The sequence below is a fragment of the Blennius ocellaris genome (genome assembly GCF_963422515.1).
Source record: "Blennius ocellaris genome assembly, chromosome: 8".
NCBI lineage: Eukaryota > Metazoa > Chordata > Actinopteri > Blenniiformes > Blenniidae > Blennius > Blennius ocellaris.
In genome coordinates this window covers 27,248,902-27,270,607 of record NC_137657.1, presented here as the reverse complement: position 1 = coordinate 27,270,607, position 21,706 = coordinate 27,248,902, and the positions used below count along the sequence as shown (strand labels likewise).

The 21,706-nt window shown below is 44.0% G+C and overlaps 1 protein-coding gene across 1 annotated transcript in view; it reads right to left on the bottom strand.

The window, feature by feature from the left end:
- vps13b (vacuolar protein sorting 13 homolog B) overlaps positions 1 to 21,706 on the bottom strand; it is a 328,731-nt gene that overhangs the window by 87,956 nt on the left and 219,069 nt on the right.

Sequence of the window (21,706 nt, the reverse complement as noted above, 5' to 3'; positions counted from 1 at the left end):
ACAGTGGAGTGCACGCCTCTCCCTAGGTAGTGTGTAATAGTGAACCAGTGAAGGCGTTCTGGCGGCGGGCCCTCGCCACTACTGACTTCTTGCCCGTGCTTCTCCGTGGTTGAGAAACACATGTTTCTTCAACGATGATTTACGACCAAATCAAAGCCTCTGGTACACGTACAGCCAGGGCCTCAGATAAATAACCCCCCCCAACAGGCCTCAGGTGAAATCATTTGCCTTTTATAAAGCTCTGATTTATGCCAGCTTATCATTGGCGGTAAACATTGCTTCACTCCTGGCCTGGACGGCACGGTAGTCTGGAGATTGCGAGTCTCGCGTTGCTTCTTTTTTTCTATTTTGGTCCAGCAGAACCTCGGCACCCCCCCCCCCCCCCGGAGGAGATGTGGAGATATGTCGGGCAGTGGGCAGCGCTTTGCGTCTCCACTTCTGCGGGTCGAAGTGGAGCGAGCGCCGCTCCGCCAGCGCCAAGGAAAAGTGATGTCATCTATTTTTGCCTGGGAGAGACAAGATCCTGACGAATTCATGAGGCAAAAGGAATAATCAAAATTCAAACATCTGCATATGACATCAGGGCTTTCGCTTCGTTATGATATGTTTATTTGTGCTGGTGAATTCAAATGAGAGCTTAAATGGTATAAATAAGGGCTTAAAATGGCCACAGATGTAGCGGCAGCATGAGCGGTTCTATTTGTTTCGGCAACGTCAGTGGCAATTTTCATATAGCGTTTCCCTTCCCAAGCCACTCTGGAAAGGTCTCTACCGGAGCGTGATGTTATGACAATAAGCACTAAGTACAAAAACAATGGCAATGGGAGATCAGAGGTGTATAACTGGATTTAGCTGGATTTGTTGACTTACAAACAAGTGAAACAGATCCTTAATCAACATTTGGAACCACATTTATCAACAGAGTGTAATATAAATCAAACCAAGAGCTCGGCAAGATTTGGGTGGGATGTGTCAGTCTAGATTCATTAGGGCTTTCGTAACAGTACCTCCATCACCCTCCCCGAGCCTAAACTGTATTTTTCACATTAAACAAAACCGCAGTTACCTCATGTGCTTTCCAAATTATCTCTTAACTTCGGCTTATTTAGAAGAGTCTCTTACTCACAATCAACATAACGCGGGAGTCTGCGGCCAAGTCCCGGCATTGCTGAGCGGCGGGGTCATCTCCAATGACATAAATAAATATGATAAACATTTGTCTTGGTCATGCAGCCAGTGGAAACCGGTGTGATTTAATATCAAAAGACATATTTCAGCAAATCGCAGGAAACGAGAGAGCTTCATTTCTGACAAATGAGGAGGGGAGGAATTTTGGAAGTTCCCCTTGGGGTGCAATAATAATTGAAGCCAGATTTTCATGTTGTACATGTGGGGGGGGGGGGGGGGGGGGGGGGAGTACGCTGGCGGCTTGACATTTTTGATTGGTCATGTGAAGACCACACTGCCGGGGCCGAGAGGAGTCGGGAGGACGCCGCCTTGGGGAAAGCGCGACGCTGGCGGACCGAAGGAGGACGGAGTGAAAACACAGCGAGCGGAGGCAGGTGGAACACACCCTGCTGCCCTGAGCAGACATCTGCCTGCCACTGGAAAATATGGAGCGAAAATGAAAATAACAAGTCATAAATGACATGCTTTCACAGATGAAGCGAAGAGAGAGAGAGCGAGTGAGCGAGAGAGAGAGAGAGAGAGAGAGAGAGAAAGAGAGGGCGAAATTATTCGCAAACACGAGTACTTAGCTTTGCCCTTGTTCCCGGGCCAACTTTTTTTTTTTTTTTTTTTTTTTTTTTTTAATTGCAGGAAAAGACCACAGAAACATTATTTTTTACGACAAAATTCTGCTATTTATAAAAACGGATCAAAAAGCTCTGCGCCGGGAATGTTCTGTTTCACGGCGTTCACGGCTATTATTTAAAGAAGAAAAAAAAAAAAACATTTCTTCCCTCGTCTGACACAATTTAAACCCAATTTGATTTCGAGAAGCCACTGGGCTGATTTTTGCATCAGAGCTGAAGTATGAGGGCGCCGGTCCAACAATATTATCGCTCCGAGTCAAACCCTCCACCCAAAAATCCTCCGGTGGGAAACGACAGACCAAATAGCGAAGACATACCAGCATTGTGTGTCTAGAAAGCAGCATTAGAAGAGACGGAAGCACCAAATCTTCACCAAAAGGGCAAAAAGAGATTTTGCAAACGGAGGACATGCTTTTTGTAAATTAGTTTTTAACAAAATGGGTCTTTAATCCCCACGTTCCTCCCCGTTAACAATTCTTTGGTCCAATGGATTTAACGGTAATAATGTGCGCCATTGTGCTGACGTGTGATCGGAAGGACTGAGCGTTTAACAAGTAGCAGATTTGAGATTGTGAGTCGAATCGTCATGAAACTCTCCTGGGAGACACACACAATAGCTAATCCAGCCACAGATAAACAGCAAAGACTCTCATGGAAGCTCCCACTGCCGCTGCATTGCACCTTGGCATTACACAAGATTTTAAAGCCCTAGTGAAATGAAGATTCGACCTCCAAAACACTCTGGCTGTCGCTTCTAGGGACATTTTTCATGCTAACTGGCCGAAGGGTAGAATGTTAAAACACGGCAATCTGCGAGAAAATAGCCGATAAACTGCGGTATTTCTGCTGCTGGGCGGAGCTTCTGACAATAATAGAGTGACATCACGAGTTGTGCACACGCCCAAGTTGTGTTTACATTATGGAGGATCAGAGTTTTGACCACAAAGAGGCTGAATTGAACCATATTTCATCATCATCATCATTTCAAACCCAGTGATTGATGAAGAAGACACAGGAGGTCGTTCTGCCATCGGTGACCCCGTCTGGAACATGTTTGAGGAAGCAGAAGACGCTTCGTCCTCCATTCGTCCTCGTCTCCTCAGCCTCAGCAGCCGCCAGTTTTCACCTTTGAGGCTTTGAGGCTCCTGACTTTTGGCAGAACGACCGACTTCCTGGATCATGTCGAAGCGCTTTTCTGACTGCGGAATCACCGAAGATGAGTCCAGGTATTACTTGATCGCCTACTAGCCCCCCGAGCTAGCAGCTAGCGGCTCCTGCTAGCCGCTAGCTGCTAGCGGCTCCCACCGCCCGTGCTCCTTTTCTCCTCTCTCGGTCTCTTCCAGGCTCAATCTTTCATCAAGGCTCATAAAGCGCCGACTATAACTTCAAAACACTGTAAAAACGTCGTTATTTAAGAGGAAACAAGCCAATATAAACACAACAGATGGAGATCTGCACAACTCGTGACGTCACGCCCACGAAGAAGGATTCCCCCGACTTCCTCGGCTGGAGATTCAAAATTCAAATAACGTTGTTACGCGACAACAGTGGTGGGGCAGAGTCGGAGGAACCTTATAAGTAGTAGCCCAACTATCGTATTTTTGCAAAGTAGTGTGTTACATTTGACTAGGCCTTTAAATAACAGAGAGCTCGAAATATTTATGTGAAAAAACGTGGTGGAAGGACGAAACAGCCGGAAAGCTCGCAGAAAAAGAGTCAAAGTGGAATCTTAGAAGACGCATGTTTGCAGGCTAAGTGCAGTTCAAGGTTGTCAAGCGAACCTCAGCGGGGTCTGGTCCAGGCTCAGGGCCCCAAGGTAGGAGTGTGGGGAGCCTCTGACTCGGGGGGGTCCGGCGGGGCCATGTTGTGGCCCCCGCGGCTTTTAACGGTGTCCCACCTTCCCCTCTCAGCCTCCAGCCACTCTTCACCCGACCTCCCCCCCAACCCCCCCCACCTCTGTGCTCGTCGGGCCCCTGGGCCAGCGGGGGCAGGAAGCACCGGGGTATTACCAAGCGCCGCTGGCTTCTGGATCTCGTCACTCTGAAACCCGCAACCTGAACCCGCAACCCCGGACCTGTTTTTCACTCCATTTCCCCAACAATCACATGCAATACATGTCTGCTTTCATGTTCGACGGGGGCGGGGGGGCGGGGGTGGGGGGGGGGGGGGTGCATGTAAACCGTGTCTGTGTGGGGCGCCTCTGCTCCGGCTGTCCTCAAAACGTACGCACTATAGAGCTGATGCTCTATGTTTCATTTGTGCTCCGTGCTTTTGTTTTGAGCTCAACAACTTTTACGTTTGACGTGAAAGAACAAACAGCCGTGTCGGTTCTTTTAAAAATGCTGAAACAACATCCACCAGGAAAATTACTGGTCTCATCTATTGCTGATCCATAAATTATATTAAAAGACGTGTTCAGCTGAGGTTTTTTTTCTTTCTTTGTGGGTTGATGTGGTACGAGCCAAACCCCCATTAGCACCCAGCAGTTACTACTCTGGTAATTCTCCCGTGGAAGAGCCAGAGCCACACAGTGGCTCCTCAATCAGCATCGCCACGACTCCCAGCGGCTCCCGCCGAAGTGCCACTGGGGGCCGCGTGTGCTGATGGGCGAATTCATAAGCATTATGATTCATGGAACGCGCAATTACTTAGAAAGTAAAAGCGCCCCTGCTTTTCGGTGGTCGGCCCTAAACTGCCAGGAAAATCGGCGACTTCTGAGCCGTGGATTTATGACCCCAGTCAAGTCCAATTGCTGTTAATTTGCATCGACCAATTATAGTAATTAAGGCTCTGAATTAGAACGCTGAGCAGCTTTGGGAGCCAGCGGGCCAAAAAAATTTGGTGTTGTGGAACAAGGCGAGTCAGCAGAATTTTAAGACGAGGGACTTTTACACCACCGCTAAAAAAAAAAAAAGATTTTCTGACAACTGGACCTTTTTTTTTTTGAACAGGAGTCAAACGCAGTCATAAAAGCAAGAAAATATCCAGGACAACAACACTGCAATAATCGTCCAAATTTGTCACACTTGGCAATAACAAGGCACTTACTTGTGAGTGTTTGAAGTCGAGCACAACTCCAATCCATGGTAAACTTTTTTTTTTTTTTGGTTGTTTCTCAGTGGCACAAAACGTAATAAACAGACTTTGCTTTGGTTTTGATGTCCCTGACAAGCTCCCATGACAAAAACTCAATAATCTCCTTTTTTTTTTTTCTCTTTTTTTTTTTAAAAGCCCCAGAGCATTACTCATATCCACTGTTGCTCCCAACAGAAGCCTGTTATTCATTAGGCTGATTGCACTTTAAAGACACTCATACTCGACCAATTAAATCATATTTACACAAGATCTTAGAGGAAACTATTACTTATGTATACAAAACGGGCATGGCTCAGCGTGAGCTCATACCACTCCTGTGACAGGGGGGGGGGGGGGGGGGGCGCGCGGTGGTACGGAGTCAAGAGGAAGCCCTACTGGAGAGACGGCCCTTCTGTTTACAATGACATGGTGTATACCATAAAGCCAGTGTTTGCACTTTGATTTCATCATTTCTTAATCACAGGCGTCATTTATCTCCCGCGCAGTTTACATGTCGGGAGTTATATTGTCATAAACAAAGCCTGCGCTCAATGTGAAGACACCAGCAAACATGTGCTCCCCATGATGGCCTGTTAAAGATGTCAGTCTGGCCAGTGTAATTTACAGGCTCATCGTGTGCTGATTCCAGATCTGCTTCTTGCATCAGACCTCCATGTTGCTTAGAAAGAAGAAGAAAAAAGAGAGCCATGTGTGAAGAGTGAGCAGTTATTTCATTTGGCTTCAGCTGCTGCGCGTTTCATGGAATCCACACAAATTAAACTATTAATCTTTCGTTATCGTCCACGATTCACGGCGCAGTGAAAATACATACAAGTTTGCTGCAATCACACGGCGGACGCCGACTCATTTATTAACACGTTCTATCAAAAGGTGTTTTTTTTTTTTTTTTAAAGCCATATATATATCACATATACTTGGCAGCGCGTCGGTCGGCACGTCGATGCAAAACTTCCCCCCCAAAAAAAACTTGCATTTCAGACTCGAGGCGCTCTGCAGTTTGTCCGGGCTAATAGTGCCGCGAGGGCCATTTATTGAAACGCACAGATGTTGTCCCCATCCCCTCTGCTTCTGTTCTGCTTTGCCTCACACACATGCACACACACACATGCACACACCCACACACACAATAGCGTTCTGCCTGGTCTGTTTAGCTTTAACTGTGCTCTTCCCCTGCTTCTGCTTGCATGTAGCTCTAAGCACGGAACATTCCTGGCTAACAGGGACAGTAATTCACCAGCTTTTTAAGGGCACGGGCTTCTCACTGGATTCCTTGATACAGTAGGTACATCTGCAATGGATCCACTGACAAAAGGCACCTTGGCTCCTCGTTTGAGAACGACTGAAGTCGTAGCTGCTGAAAATCACTGACACCTTAGTATAGTGTGTGTGCGTGTGTGTGTGTGCGCATCAATCCATCTTAGGCCGTCTCCGACATTATAAACACTTGAATTCGCTGCAGAGAATTACAGGTCATCTGTGGCTCATGTGTGTGTCACCGTGGGACAGAGCTACCATTTCTCCCATAAAGCTGAGTGGGCCGCTGCTTGTGAAATCACTTCCTCTGTTAGCAGTAACAGATTCGATGTGCTTCCTCCCGGCGCCGTAACGCAAATATAACGCTGCTTTTATAAAACATGTCAGCCCGGGTCTCAGCCGCCGGTCCCCCGAACGCAGAGGTGTGAAGGGAATGCTTCGCCGAACTTCCTCGGATTGAAACCAGATTTGTGTCCCCGCCGTGCAAGTTTTTACGATGATGTAATCCCACTGCCGCTTTAATTCCAGAGGTCTTATCTTTAATTAATTGCTAAACACATGTGAGGAATAGATTGTTCAGAACTGGCTGCAGCGGGGAATGTGGCAGGGGTGGCCAAGTATCTGCCTTTGCCCTTATAGAGCGGAGCCGGCCCGTATCCAGTGCTACATCGATGCTAATTAAAGGAAAATAATCATTTTCACTCGGAGGAAGATTCCAGATTCGGAGCCAGTCTCAGATCTCTGGTGAGACACACCAAGTTTTCACTGGTCTGACAAGAGACCAGCTATACCGACAAGCACATTTTCTACAATGTCTCTTAGGTCTCGTTTGCACGACAGCATCTCAAGTGGAAAAAAACATTGTTTTTGTATTTTTGTTTCAGAAACGTTTTGCATTTACAAGACAACATTTGAAAAACAAAAACAAAACTAATGTATTCAGCATGTTGAGCCACTAGTGGACGCTGTGGTGTGTTTTCGTAATGAAACCACACACACACGTAGAAAATAACAATACGCTATAAACATTAACAATGACAAGAACGTGGACATTGATATCAGCAGACAAGTGAGGGAGATTGTTATATCTGGTCACTCACTATAAAGCTACCAAGTCTGTACTGTACTGTATTTAAAAATGTCTTTTTTTAATAATAATAATAAAAAAATAAAAAAAGCTACCAAGTCTGTACTGTACTGTATTTAAAAATGTATTTTCTTTATTATAATAATAAAAAAAATTTAAAAAGCTACCAAGTCTGTACTGTACTGTATTTAAAAAAATTTTTTTTTTATTATAATAATAAAAAATTAAAAAAAGCTACCAAGTCTGTACTGTACTGTATTTAAAAATTAATTTTTTTAATAATAATAATAATAAAAAAAATAAAAAGCTACCAAGTCTGCACTGTACTGTATTTAAAAATGTATTTTTTAAATTATAATAATACAATTTTTTTTAAAAAGCTACCAAGTCCCAGGACAAGATGGACGGGGAGTCATGACACTCTGGAGGCAAACGTTGTTGTTATTGTCAATCTACTCACACGTGTGCAGAAGAACTATTTATTCCCGCCGTGGTCTACATGCACAGTAGCAGCGTTTTCAAAAAGTTGCCTGGAGCATGGACTCCCAAAACACAATGGAAGTTTGAAAACATTGTCGTGTTGAGATACAGTGCAATATATAATGTGATTTACTGGATCATCCCTTCACCACACACCAGAGCAGTGTCTTCTGTTAAATTCTTGCAGATTTGAACATTTAAAGTGCAAATAAACAACAGTAAGTCTAATTCTTGCTTATGTAGGATTTTTGCCATGGTGGTCGTTCGTACTACACTGGATTACTAATGTACACTGGAGTTGTGAGGGAAATGAAAGGGGACAATAGCCTTTCTCCAGATATGGGCAAGTAGGTTACAGAGTAGGAACATCGAGGCAAGTACAAAGGGTAAAACTGCCTACATTCTTTCATTCGGTGCAAAGAGCAAAAGTCTTTTATAAACACAAGCAACTCAAGTATTAATCTACCAGACTGTGTCCTGCCGTTCCCCACAGTCCACGAGGTTGAGCTCCAATGTCCTGCAACCCTGAGTTGGATAAAGTGGTTCTGAGGATGGACGGACCAATGAAAGAGGGACGGACGGACTTCCCACTAATTCTAAAAACTAACCATGTGAATGCTTTCACTCGCAAGATTCAAAACATGTCTGCATCCCGAGCCACTGCAGCTTTCTCATGTAACACTAGAATCACCCAGGAGAAAGGTCTAAAAGGGTCCTTCACAAATGGGGGGGGGGGGTGAAATGGTTCCATGTGCCCCTGACATGAGTGCAGTCATGTGCTAAAAGGATAACATCCCTCACTTTTCACAGAACTATCATGGAGTAGTGTGGTACAAAAACATCCTACAGCATCACGAGCCTCAGTTCCCCAGAAGAACCCGCCAGTGGAATAATACAGCTGGAACTTGTGTGTTGTAGCAGATGTGATGTGTCTTCTTAGTCTCTCTATCAGACACTGTATATCTAATATATCTTATATATATATATATATATATATATATATATATATATATATATATATATATATATATATATATATATATATCGCTTATGAGTTGCAATTAAAATGACCACAGACCAACAGAGTTTGAAGTGCAAACTAGATGATCTGCATTTCCCAAGGCAAATGCATGACAGTGTGAATGTTGCTGGTAAACTGTAATGCTTTTTGCTGCCTGCCTGTGGCAGGGAGACTGGAATGCTTTGGAAAAAAGTTGAAAAAGTTGGTAAAAGTTGAAAAAGTTTCAAAAAGTTGAACAAGTTTCAAAAAGTTGAAACAGTTGAAAAAGTGTCAAACAGTTGAACAAGTGTCAAAAAGTTGAAAAAGTTTCAAAAAGTTGAACAGGTTTCAAAAAGTTGAAAAAGTGTCAAACAGTTGAAAAAGTTGAACAAGTTTCAAAAAGTTGAAACAGTTGAAAAAGCGTCACACAGTTGAAAAAGTTGAACAAGTTTCAAAAAGTTGAAACAGTTGAAAAAGCGTCACACAGTTGAAAAAGTTGAAAAAGTTTCAAAAAGTTGAACTAGTTTCAAAAAGTTGAACTAGTTTCAAAAAGTTGAAAAAGTAACAAAAAGTTGCACACGTTTCAAAAAGTCGAAACAGTTGATAAAGTTAAACAGTTTAAAAGTTGAATGGTTGAAATCGGTTATAGCGAGCTAAAACTTTCTCCATCCGTTAACATTGGAAAAAGGTTGCACAAAAGTTGAAATATTTTAAAAAGTTGACGAGATTTCAAAAAAGCCGGAACATAGCCGGAAAGTGCCGACAAAGCTTCACGACTTGATATTTGACCGATTACGAACGGGTGAAGATTGCCAGAGTTTTAGCGATTCGAAAAAATGTCCAGAATAAACAGAAACAGAATGTCAAGAGTGTGAAAGCCTTGCATTGCCTTGCATTCACACTAATAAAAGCTGCAGCTTCAATACAACGTTCACAGGCACCCGTACATGCTACATATATTTTTTTTTTCTGCAAAATGAGCCAACAGTTGGTTGATGGTTCCATTCCTTACCGTGTTCCTCCAGCACATAACTTGTTCAATTCAAGCTCCGGCAAGAAGGGTGTTTTATGGCGCTGTAAAATTAGGCTCATTTTATGGATCCAACAGCATGAACCACTACTGCTTTTTTTTTTTTTTTTCTTTTTTGCACTTGTTATTGATTAAGCGGCTCACTGTCGTGAGGCTGGTTCACATTAGCTCACACGCAGGCGTGTTGTCGAGGCGGCTCGGAGATGCTCGTCTCTATCTGTGAAAATGAGCGTCTTTGGCAGAGCGCTTTGAAGTTGATTACACGTTGTTTACGGCAATTATTGGATTCTGACAAATGTTTAAAGCATCCAGATTACATATCAAGGCCGCATCCTCGCTTCGGATGGAAAATAAAGAACTTTCCTAAACAAAGGGAGGGAGATGACGGCCATGTTTGATTAGCCTCACGTACGCTGCAGGTTAAGGCAGGCAGGGCTGAACAAACATGTAATTGGACGGCTGAAAACAGTAGGTCCTCCTCGTCGCTGTTTGCCTTGACCTCAAACAACATTTTGTTCCCGTCCACATTTCTTTCCGGCAAACGAAAAGGGAGAATGAAACCAAATACAAAAACTTGCTGCTGGAAGTTCCCCCCACGTGATGGAAATGAAAAACTCGTGTCAGAATCACAAGCCTTTTGAGAAGAGACAGGTCCGACTCTTGAGGAGCCCCCTGGTGCTGCCCGGGACGACAAACTTCTTCTCGTGAGATAGATGGCGTCCACATACTTTACTGTCAGCGAGGAGAAACAGCATCAAACAATTACAATGATCTGGGGCACACATGCTTCCCACATCAGCTAATTCCTCCTCCGCCGTGAAGGCCTGTGGAGCCAATGTTTATAATTCTCAAGCGGATCTCGAATTTATCCAAACCCAGTGTATTTATACAAAGTGACATTTCTATATGGGAGATTTACCCGCTACCCCCCCTCCCCCCCCTCAAACCGAGGATATCTCATAAAGGGAGCGAACACTCGTGTGGTTATCTCATTCAACGAGTGACGCCGTCGATTCCGACGGGAGACAGAACTGGAACCTGAGCAGAGATTCATTTTGCTTCTCCACATTTCTGTCACCCGCAAAACATCGGCGTTCGGTGTTAGCATGAAAAGTGTCAAAGGACGAGGTTAACCACGTGTTTCAGTAACTCCTCTGGAGAGGAAATGTAGACTTTTGTGAATACTTGTTCGGTGTGGGGGCGACACTGGTTTGCCGCAGATTCCTGTATTTCCCCACACGAAGCAGCACAAGATGAAGCTGATGTCAAATTACCCGCGCATTAAAAGGTGCACTCGAGGGCCCCGGTAAGATAAGGTCCCATTTACATGACAATGTCTCAAGAGGAAAAACGTATAGTTCCAGAAAAGTTCAGCATTTTGCATGTTTCGAAAATGATGTCCGTTTCCACGGAAACGACACAGGCGAGGAAAATGGGGTCGTTTTCATGTCGGGCCACCCGTGAGCGTTGTTTGGTTTTAGTAATGAAACCACACACGTGGGAGTCGTTTTACCCAGCGTGCCCCCACTTCCACATGGAAAGAACCTATATAAACATATATGTTTTAATATAGGTTTTTAATATATGTGACATATATAAAAATGGCCGTTTTCCTATATTATATGCACATATATGTACATATGTGCACACATATACGTGCATGCAGGTACCTACATAGGTACAGATATGCACGTATACATGTGTGCATATATGCACCTATATGTTCTTCTTGTATAATAGTTTTTTAGCTAGTTCTTAGTTATTGCCTTGATAATGTATGACAGCTGCCAAAGTGAGATATATAGGCTATATATATATATATATATATGTGGAAATAAAGAAGCAGTGCAGGAGACCTATATGGGCTGTATATTCACATATATGCACCTCAATTTTGCCTATATGTGGCATATATGTGCATATATATTGTCAAATATGAGCATATATTGTCATATAAGTGCATATAAACTGCTTATATGTTTCATATACGCGCCTATATTCTCATATAGGTTCTTTCCATGTGGGCTCCACCTAGCTCACCCTTCACGTCAGTGCACACCTCTCTACACCCACCTTCTGATGTCACACCTTCAGCCACACTATAAAGATAATAGAGAGCACTCTCGCCTCACACTGAAAAGGTTGTGGGTTCAAATACGGCCGCCGGCCTTTTTTTTTATTGCTTCTTTATGGAGTTTGCATGTTTCTCCCATGTTTCCTCCCACAGTCCAAAAACACACATGTGCATTTTTTTTTTTAAATCAAAGCTGAAAACCCCCTTTTTTTTTTTAGGTTGGCTTTTAACTCTGTCTCGGGCAGTGTATTTATTCTGTATGCTCTGTTTTTTTTTTTATGACTTTCTGGAAGGCTTCCAACAACCTGCAGCACCGTCGTGTTTTATGTCTTGTTTTTATGTATTATTCCTGTATTTGTTTCTTAATGCATTGTTCTTATAGCTTTGTTGTAAAGCACTTTGGGTACCGCTGGGTTATTGTAAAGGGCTATACAAATACAATTTGGGTGCACATGTAACAAGCATTTCAGAAAAAAAAAAAAAAAAGTATTTTCAGTTTCGGTGTTTTTTGATAAAAATTCCACCTTGGGAGCCGTTTGCAAAAAGTTGCCATGTCAGTGACTCTGAGAACCTACGTCATGTCGACGGACCCAAACCCGTTTCTACTTGAAAACATTGTTGTACAAACGTGGCCTATGATGAGGGTTTTTCCTCACAGAAAAGACGAACAACAAAGGCACTTTTCTGCAAAGGTATCGCCGACACCACAGGGCGCTATGGAGGCAGTGGGGATGGCATCACAGGGATCTGCAGACAATTAGACGAGGACTTGGAAGTGGCCGTGCTGTGACAGTGTTCCGTAAAGAATCGGCCCCCGGGGCCGTTTCTGTCTGTTCGTGAGCAATGCACCTTGTTCCAATAAGAAACCATGCACAATGTCAGAACCACAGAACGAGAAGGAGAAGCAAGGGGAGACCAAAGTCATGGATCAGATAAAAAAAAATAAAATAAAATAAAGAGGAAACTTGCTTCTGTGAGACACAGATGGAGGAGATAGGTTGAAGCTCGGTAGTCGCAGAACATTGTGTTAAACACGAAAAGATTTTTCCTTCTGTAATGGAAGAACATTAAGAGTTTCCTTTTCCCGAAACACCTCATTCGTTGTGTATCTCCATGACATCTTCACATATTTCTCTCTGAAATCATGCTCTCTCTCTCTCTCTCTCTCTGTGATTTTGTATTTATTTTTTTTTATCCTTTATGCTCTCCTCCCATTCTGAGCGTCTCGTTCCTCCTTTCTTCTCTCTCACCAGTCTGTGTTTTGGTACAGAAAATCCACAACAGGGAGAAGGAAGTGGGCCCTGCAGGCCAGGCTCCTGACAAACCACAACTCTAAACAGGCGGCGCTGTGAAAATATGGCATTCAAACAAGACGATGCCCAAACATCTGACCGCCGTGCCGACTTTTCAAACAGCTGCAGGCACCGAGGACATTTAATGTGGAGAAAGAGACAGATTGAAAAAAATATATATATAATGAAAGAAGTAGCAGTGGGGGGGGGGGGGGTGGTGGCTACCAATCAGGAGTATACAGAACAGACGTCTTTGGTTGTGTCTGAACTGAGCTGGAGACGAGACAAAAGGGAATTGAGAGACGATGCCAACAGACGGCCTCTGGTGGCTCTGTGGAAAGAACTGCAGACCCCCAGTCGAGATCTTTTCTGGACTAAAGAGCGTGTTTTGTAACAAGAGGCTGTGGGAGAGAATGAAAAACCGAGCGATGGACGATAGGAAGGAAGGAAGGAAGGCGGAGAACAAGTAGTGCTTCTGTAGAGCAGCAAATCTGCAGAGAGAAAACGGCCCAGGTGTAAAGAATTAGAGGAGATAGCACATCAAACAGGCTGAACTCTTGTTTCTTTCCTGTCGCCCTGGCGGCAGGAAATGCTCGACACAGCATCCTGTGAGCTGACCGGGGGGGGGGGGGGGGGGGGGGGGGGGAGAGACGGACGAGCGGGAGCAACCGGCAGCTCGGACACGGAACAGGGGAGGGCAGATGTAGAAAATGTTCAACAACATCCTGCGGAGAGGAGAGAGATTACTGGAGAGAGGGCCACGCAGGGGGAAACGGGAGAAGGGGGGGGGGGGGGGGAACTGCAGTGGGAAAGGTGAGGAAGAAGCTCGGGGGGGGGGAAAAACTCCAAAACAGAGAATTTACGAATCGGATATTCTCGCGTTTCCAATGTGAGCCGCTAAAGAGCGCGCCGCTCCTTTTACCGCCATCATGCAGAATGGAAATAGTGTAATTCTGCACGTCCATCAAAGGGATACTTGGAGCATTGCACTATATAACTAAGGCTGTAAAAGCCGGGGTCTGAGCATATAAATGAATTAAGTATAGGACTAGAATTACCACCTGGCAAGTATCTACCTCTGCCAATCAGCAAAGCAGCTAATTAATGTCTCCCATGCTTATTGCATCTAATACATGATGTGGTGACGTTGAGCCCTGAGACAACAGGGATGAATTAACGCTGACTTGCGATATATAGCATGTACTAAAATAGGAAGCACATGCACTTTGACTTTCTACCTCCAGGCACCAAAATCTGAGTAGTGAAGCTGAGACACTATAACAAAATGCAGCGTGAAATCAAAACTGTCTTTCCTGCAAGGCAGCAGCAAACCGGAAGGTCTCAAGCTGGAGCCATTCTGCATTTTTCAGGAGGTTCGCTTCCAAAGCAAAAACCTAAAGTAGCGCTGGCACGTTTGGTTCCCGACTCTGCGGACAGAAAGCGGGTTCGTTCCACCTACAAGGCCTCCAGAGAGGGAGGCTCGCAACGAAACAGAAAGCGAAGACCCCCGTGAGTGAAAACGCATTGTTTTTGTGTTTTAGTTTCAAAAAAGTTTCACGTTTACACAATGTCAGTTTACGAGAAAACGGCCGAAATGTTGGGTGCTGTTGTTAAGTTTTTGCAATGAAACCACACACACACACACACACACAAGTGTAGAGAACAATACGCTATAAACAATAACAATTGTCTGTGTACAATTGTTATTGACGTCTCGAAAAGGGACGTAGTTTTCAGCCACCAGGTGGCGCTGTTGGTCCGGTTTGAGCTGAGTTTCCTATTGGGTTTGAAATTTACCTGAATTTACCGTAATTTCCAGACGAGAAGCTTCTTTTATTTTTCACAATCTTCGACCGAGCGGCTTAAAGTCCCAGTGAAATGTAAAACACTACTTCGTAAAAAAAAAAAACCGATAGTTGGGGTACTACTTATAAAGTTCCTCCGACTATGTGTACAACTGGGAGTACACAGACACTGTAGTGGACAGGCGACCAATTTGTCATTTCGGAGACTCTCAACTATAAAAACTAGCAAGTCCCTGGAGAATATGGAGTCATGACACTCTGGAGGCAAACATTGTTGTTATTCTCCATCTCATCGCAGCGTTTTGACCCATTTAGACGGAGTTGCAAATTTCCAACCGTCATTGTCATATAAGCGGAAACCGAAACGCAACAAAAGTTGTGCGTTTTCCCTTGAACACACTGTGATGTAAGTGGGTCCTAAGAAACCCCCCCCCCCAAAAAAATCTTAAAAATGCACGAGGAAGTCAAAACGTCAATCGGAAATTGACATTGTGCTTCGAAGGAAACAAACAGTTATGAAGCGTCCCATCCGATGTTTGGTCTGTCTCTAAGCTCTGTGGTTTGTGTTGCATTCACGCTCAAGTCAAACTTAAATCAAACTGCAGAGAGAAACCCGACACCGACACACACGGAACACTGTGGATGCTTCAAAAATATTGCAGTAGTTATAGTCTCATTAAAAAAGGAAAAAAAAAAAAAAAAAGACACAACCCACAAATTTGAACCAGTTTGTTCTACAATGTTTGTGTTAAACCCCCCCCCAAAGAAAAAAAACAAAAATTCTACTCTGGTGTTCTGCAGGAATGAACGAGACGGACAACTTGACAAACACGTCGGACAGAGTCGAACAGAGTTTCTGTGTGAATGCATCTCTGCAGTTGTGGTCTTGGCTGCCGCAACACAAACACTGTCCTCAAGTGATCCCTGCGTTCTGTCGGCGTGATATCGGCGGGCAACTACAAGCGCTCGTTTTTCACACGGGGACGTGCATTCCTTTCAATAAAAAAGTGTTTTCCAAAACAAATTTGCGCAATTAAATCAATATTAGCTCTGCCGTTTGATCACGTTGTGTTGACAGTGCGAGTGACATGTAAACAGCGTGTGGCCGGCGCGGTGGGCTCGGCTCGCATTGGCATGCGCTGATGTCAATTTCTCACGGCGCAGTGTGATGTCTGAACACTTTCTCTGCCTGTTCTGCGTCTCCGACATGCTGTCAGCTCCCGTAACCGGTCCGGCGCTATACTGCACACGACGCGGGCGCTAAAAAAGCTCCTCTCGGATTTCGCGGAAACGCCTCGAGGTCTAAATGAGAAGTGTTTGGAGGGGGAGCCGTGATGCTTTTGACACCAGATTCTCGTCATCGGCCGACAGTTGGACGTTTCATTTAAGAGGCCCAGTGAAATGTAAAACACTACTTTGCAACAAACGATAGTTGGGCTACTACTTGTAAGGTTTCTCCGACTCTGCCCCACCACTGTTGTCGCATAACAAAGTTATTTGAATTTTGAATCTCCAGCCGACGAAGTCGGGGGAATCCTTCTTCGTGGGCGTGACGTCAAGAGTTGTGCAGATCTCCATCTGTTGTGTTTATATCGGCTTGTTTCCTCTTAAATATCCAAGTTTTAACAGTGTTTTGAAGTTATAGTCGGCGTTTTATGAGCCTCGATGAAAGATTGAGCCTGGAATAGACCGAAAGAGGAGAAAAGGAGCACAGGCGGCAGGAGCCGCTAGCTCACGCCGCTAGCTCACGCCGCTAGCTCGCGCCGCTAGCTCGGGCGGCTAGCGGGAGCCACTAGCTCGGGCGGCTAGTAGACGATCAAGTAATTCCTGGACTTATCTTCGGTGATTCCAGTCGGAAAAGCGCTTCGACATGATCCAGGAAGCCGGTCGTTCTTCCAAAAGTCAGGAGCTTCAAAGCCTCAATGGTGAAAACTGGCGGCTGCTGAGGCGAGGAGACGAGGACGAATGGAGGACGAAGCGTCTTCTGCTTCCTCAAACATGTTCCAGACGGGGTCACCGATGGCAGAACGACCTTCTGTGTCTTCTTCATCAATCACTGGGTTTGAAATGATGATGATGATGAAATATGGTTAAATTCAGCCTCTTCGTGGTCAAAACTCTGATCCTCCATAATGTAAACACAACTTGGGCGTGTGCACAACTCGTGACGTCACTCTGTTATTGTCACTTTTTAATGTGGAAATGTCACATTTCTGATGCGCTAGTGCATAACAAGTGTAATAGTAATGCGTTTTTTAGTCTAAAATAGGATTTTGAGTTGTTGAGACTCAATGGACAATTAATATAAATAGGCTAGCTCAGAAAACCAAAAGACTTTACTGAGTTGTGTAAACTTGTGTATTACTGTTTATTAAAACTCACTGTAAGGAGTCCAGTTTGGCTCCGTAACGTCTCTTGGTGGTAAAATGTGTGAAAACCAACATTCAGAGTTAGTAAACGTTCCGGTGAAGGTTTTGAACGCAAAACTTAAAAGTTGAAGTTCAGTTGCCCAACTTGAGTATTCATGGAAGTATGTCGCCTCCAATTTTTGAGTTTTGACAATTTACGATGTGAAACAACGAGCCGGAGGCAGAACAACAATTAGAACAATTCTTAATGTATATTAAACAAGTTTTTTTTCGCTATTTGATAGTTCAGAGCATTAAAAAAAATTGGTTTTACTGAGTGAAAGTAGGCGGAGGCAGCTCTGCGCCGACTGGAGTGCCAGCCTTCACTTCTTTCAAGTCTGGTTGGGCCTCCTGGGGTTGTAATGTGCCTCTTGTTACACAAGCATTAGGCAATTATGCCACTGCTTTCTCACTGGCTTCCCAGAGCCACAGAAGAGCTTGTGGCTTCACACATGGACATTTGAAAGCATCTGCACATTCCTTTTGACTTGACTTATTTTTTTCTTCCATTCCTCGGAGTTCAGTTTGCCTCCGCTACTGATTGCCTTATGTTCTACTGACGATCAGCGAGAACTCGCACACACGCGGGCGGAGTTCCACAAAAAAAACATCGCTGGCGACGTGCGGAAAACCGACTACTTCTTCTACGAGAGAAGAAATGAGGCCTTTCCTGAATATAATACAGTTCAGCCACTCGGTCTTATTATAAAGCTTTTCAACACTCACATGGTCTCGTTGGTTCAAAAAACATTGTCTTCAAAGTTTATCGCCCCAAATCCAACTTCTCCTTGATTTTCCCTCCATTAGAATATCGGATCATAGGAGCTGCATTCAGAATCTGCTGCGTCTGTGTGAGCTGGACTGGCTCCGCCCACACACGCCCATATATGGGAAAGAGGAGGAAGTACTTCCTCTCGTGGCGCCATGTGCCAGAGCAGAGCTGCCTGATTGTGGGAGGAGTCAAAGTGGGGGAGGAGCCTACCTTGATTGTGATTGGCTGAACCCCTGATGACACTATATAGGGTTTGATTTCTGATTGGCTGCTTTATCCTTCAGAACATGACAGGTATGAGGATGATCTACTTTCATAAGAAAGTACATTTTGCACAGTATGACCCCTTTAAACATGTAATCTACATTAAAAAAAAATTTGTTTCCAGAATGACTCAAAGAAATTCAAATCAAAGTACATTAATGAGAAGGACAGATAACGAGAACAGGGTTGGAGGGTAGGTCTAGGGTACGTTGGATGTTTTCCCTGTCAGCCGATAGTGGCTCCATTTATATACAATCCTAATTTTGGATTCAGGATTGATGGAACAATCGGACAATATAACATCATTCGAGTTATAATCTGGATGATTAGAAGCAGAGAAGCAGAAATATTGTCATATATTAAAGTCCCTGCTTACACAACCACGTTTTTCAAGTGAAATTGGAAAATCTTCATTGTGTTTTGAGGTCCGTTTACACAAAACTGGTGCCACTGAAGTCGTAACTTTTTAAAAATGGTTCCCAAGATGGAAGTTGTCAAAAAACACTCTGACTGTTTCTGTGGAAACAGAGGAAATGGCAGCTTTTCTGAATGCTGCTACTATGCAGGCGCACCACGCCCACTGGAAAAAGCTCTTTTGCACATGGACAAGTTGATGGACAACAACAACAACAACAGCGTCCAGAGTGTCATGACTCCCCCGAGACTCAGCGGTTTCATAGTTGAGCAATCCAACTTGGTCTTTTGTTCGTATGAACGTCCGTCTACTCTCTTTATTAATGTTCATGGTGTATTGTTCTCTGAGCATGTGTGTGGTTTCATTACAAAAACAACCAACAGCCCCCACTGGTGGTCCAAAAATGAACATTTCATAGTGTTTGGCATTTCTGCCATTTCCATATAAATGGACACAAGTTTCAAAATGTCGCCGTGTGACGGCGAAACATTCATGAAACGGAAAGGCAAAAACAATGCCGCTTCACTTAAAGCTTATTTTAAGTAAACGGGAGTCTCAGTCATCCAAAAACCTTGCCATGGGAAAAGGTTTGAAAGAGTGAATAGGATTTTACTGGCAAACCACCAAAAGCCTAAGAAAAGTTAATTAATTAATTCGCCAGTCAATCCTCAGATTCGACCCTACATTTTCACTCCGGACGAAGGCTCGCTGCTTTGAGAAAGAGATTCGCCAGCGATTCTTTCCTCATGTGCGTCGCCTTCGCCGCGCACCTCGACACATGGCTCAAGTTTAGCTGTTTCAATGTGAATCTGACGGAATAGACACTCGCAAAAAAAAAAGCGGGAGACTCCCTGGCAATCGATAGCGTATTCCCAAGCTCCCCCGACGGTCCACCTGGCCTCCGCCTCCGCCGGCCCAGAGTCTCCCTGTCGGGACAATGACGGCTTCAAACCGAGCGTGCAGGATGCCAGAACATCAACATGTCATGAGTGAGGAGAAGAGGAACTAAACACAATTACACACCAGGCCGGGGGTTTGAATACACACATGGACACATGCAAAAAAAAAAGAGAGAGAGAGAGGAAAAAAAAAACACAGGCAGTCATGATTTCTCACACACAGGCTAGGGGTTTGCCGGGGTAACACCGGTAGAAAGTGTATATCACACACTGCAGCGGAGCACAGAGCATCCCAGGCCGGGTGTATTCTTAGCACGCGTGTATCCTGCTTCAGGATGAGCTGCTTAGACTCAAAACACGCACACAAGCTGCAGCTCTGTGACCACGCCGGGCGACCTCTGGATCCAGCTCTTTCATGAGTGAAGGACAGCTGAGGGGCGATCGACCCCCCCCCCTCAACCCCCTCTCTGCTTCTGTCAGCATGCGTCCCGGCCTGACTGACAGCAGCCTGCCATAACACGACAGCCGTTTCCGGGAAACTCTGAATTAAGGGCCATCACCTTTTGAAAAGCCACCGAACGAGGCTCACACAGCTCCCTGTCACTTGCAGGAACAACCGTCTGACAAAGAGAGAGAGAGAGAGAGAGAGAGAAAAAAAGAAATCGCAGGCGAAAGAGAGGAAGCTGCCAGGAATGGGTTCAGTGAATGAACAAACCCAAACTCCCTGACTCATGAGGTTTATTGAGTTTATTTGGTTGGTGAGTTGTGTGATCAAAGGCGGCGTAATACCTGCATGTTTTTGCTAAACTCAACAGGGTGAGACTAAAATGTATATTTTATCGTCAAAAGCGTGGGGGGGGGGGGGGGGGGGGGGGCACGCAATAAACCTCTGGGAAGCGTCCACATTCGACCCAAAAGTGGTTTGATATCGCATCCAATTGGCTTATCCGTAATTTGGACGTCGCATTGACGGCCGTGAACCACAGGATAAACAAAAGTGAGAAAAGATGTTTGGAGAAAAAAAAAAAAAAAAAAAAAGCAATTAGCTGCAAGAGATTAAAAAAAAAAAAAGAAAAAAGAAAAGGATTCAAAGAAAACATCCCCCGCGGATGTTTGCTTGATGAACAGTTTGTCCATGTGCAAGAATGAGATGGATAGAAGAAACAGTCATGAAAACTCTCGCCGGACAGATCTACTATAATAAAACATTCATTCACGATCAAACAAAGTTCTTGAAGTTCCAAGACAATACTTTCAGTTGCAGCTTGGAGAATGCCAGTTTAGCAATAATAAAAAAAGTTAAAGATAAAAGAGAGTAATCAGAGTAATATGACACTTTATCTGTGCCACTTTAGCTAAGTCACCTTATCTCCGTCACTTAATTGACCACTTGTTAGGACTGACCTGCACTGCCAACACTGGTATTATTATTTTTTTTACTATAGTATGTTTATTGTACTTATCCTACACTTTGCCGCCCCCCCATCATAGTTTATTCTCCTTGTATCTCATCCTATTGTATATTTTGCTTTAGAACTTATTATACTTTATTATAGTTGTGATTTTTATCTTATTTTTAGTCCTATTTAATAGTCATTGTATATAAGATTCCTCTATTCTACTAACTATTTGCACATTCCTTGTCTTTCCTTTCCTCATGAGTCCTTAAGAGCTGAATGTTACGAGTACATTTCTCCACTGTGAGATCAGTAAAGGCTTATCTTATCTTATCTTATCTTATCTTAATCAGATAAAAAAAAAGAAAAGATTATCCACACTTCTTTGTGTGAATGTTGTTGGAATTGTTCGCCTTTTCCCGCCACAATTCATGTTCATTCTTATCCATAGCCAAAAAAAAAAAAAGTAAATAGTAAAACTTATGCAAACCAGGGCTTTAAAAAGTGTTTACATTTCTAAACACCATATCTTGTGTACAAAAGCAACCAGAACCAGGTTTGCTTTAAAATAAACGTAGTAGTTTCTTTGACCTCACTGACTGAAATACACTTAACATGG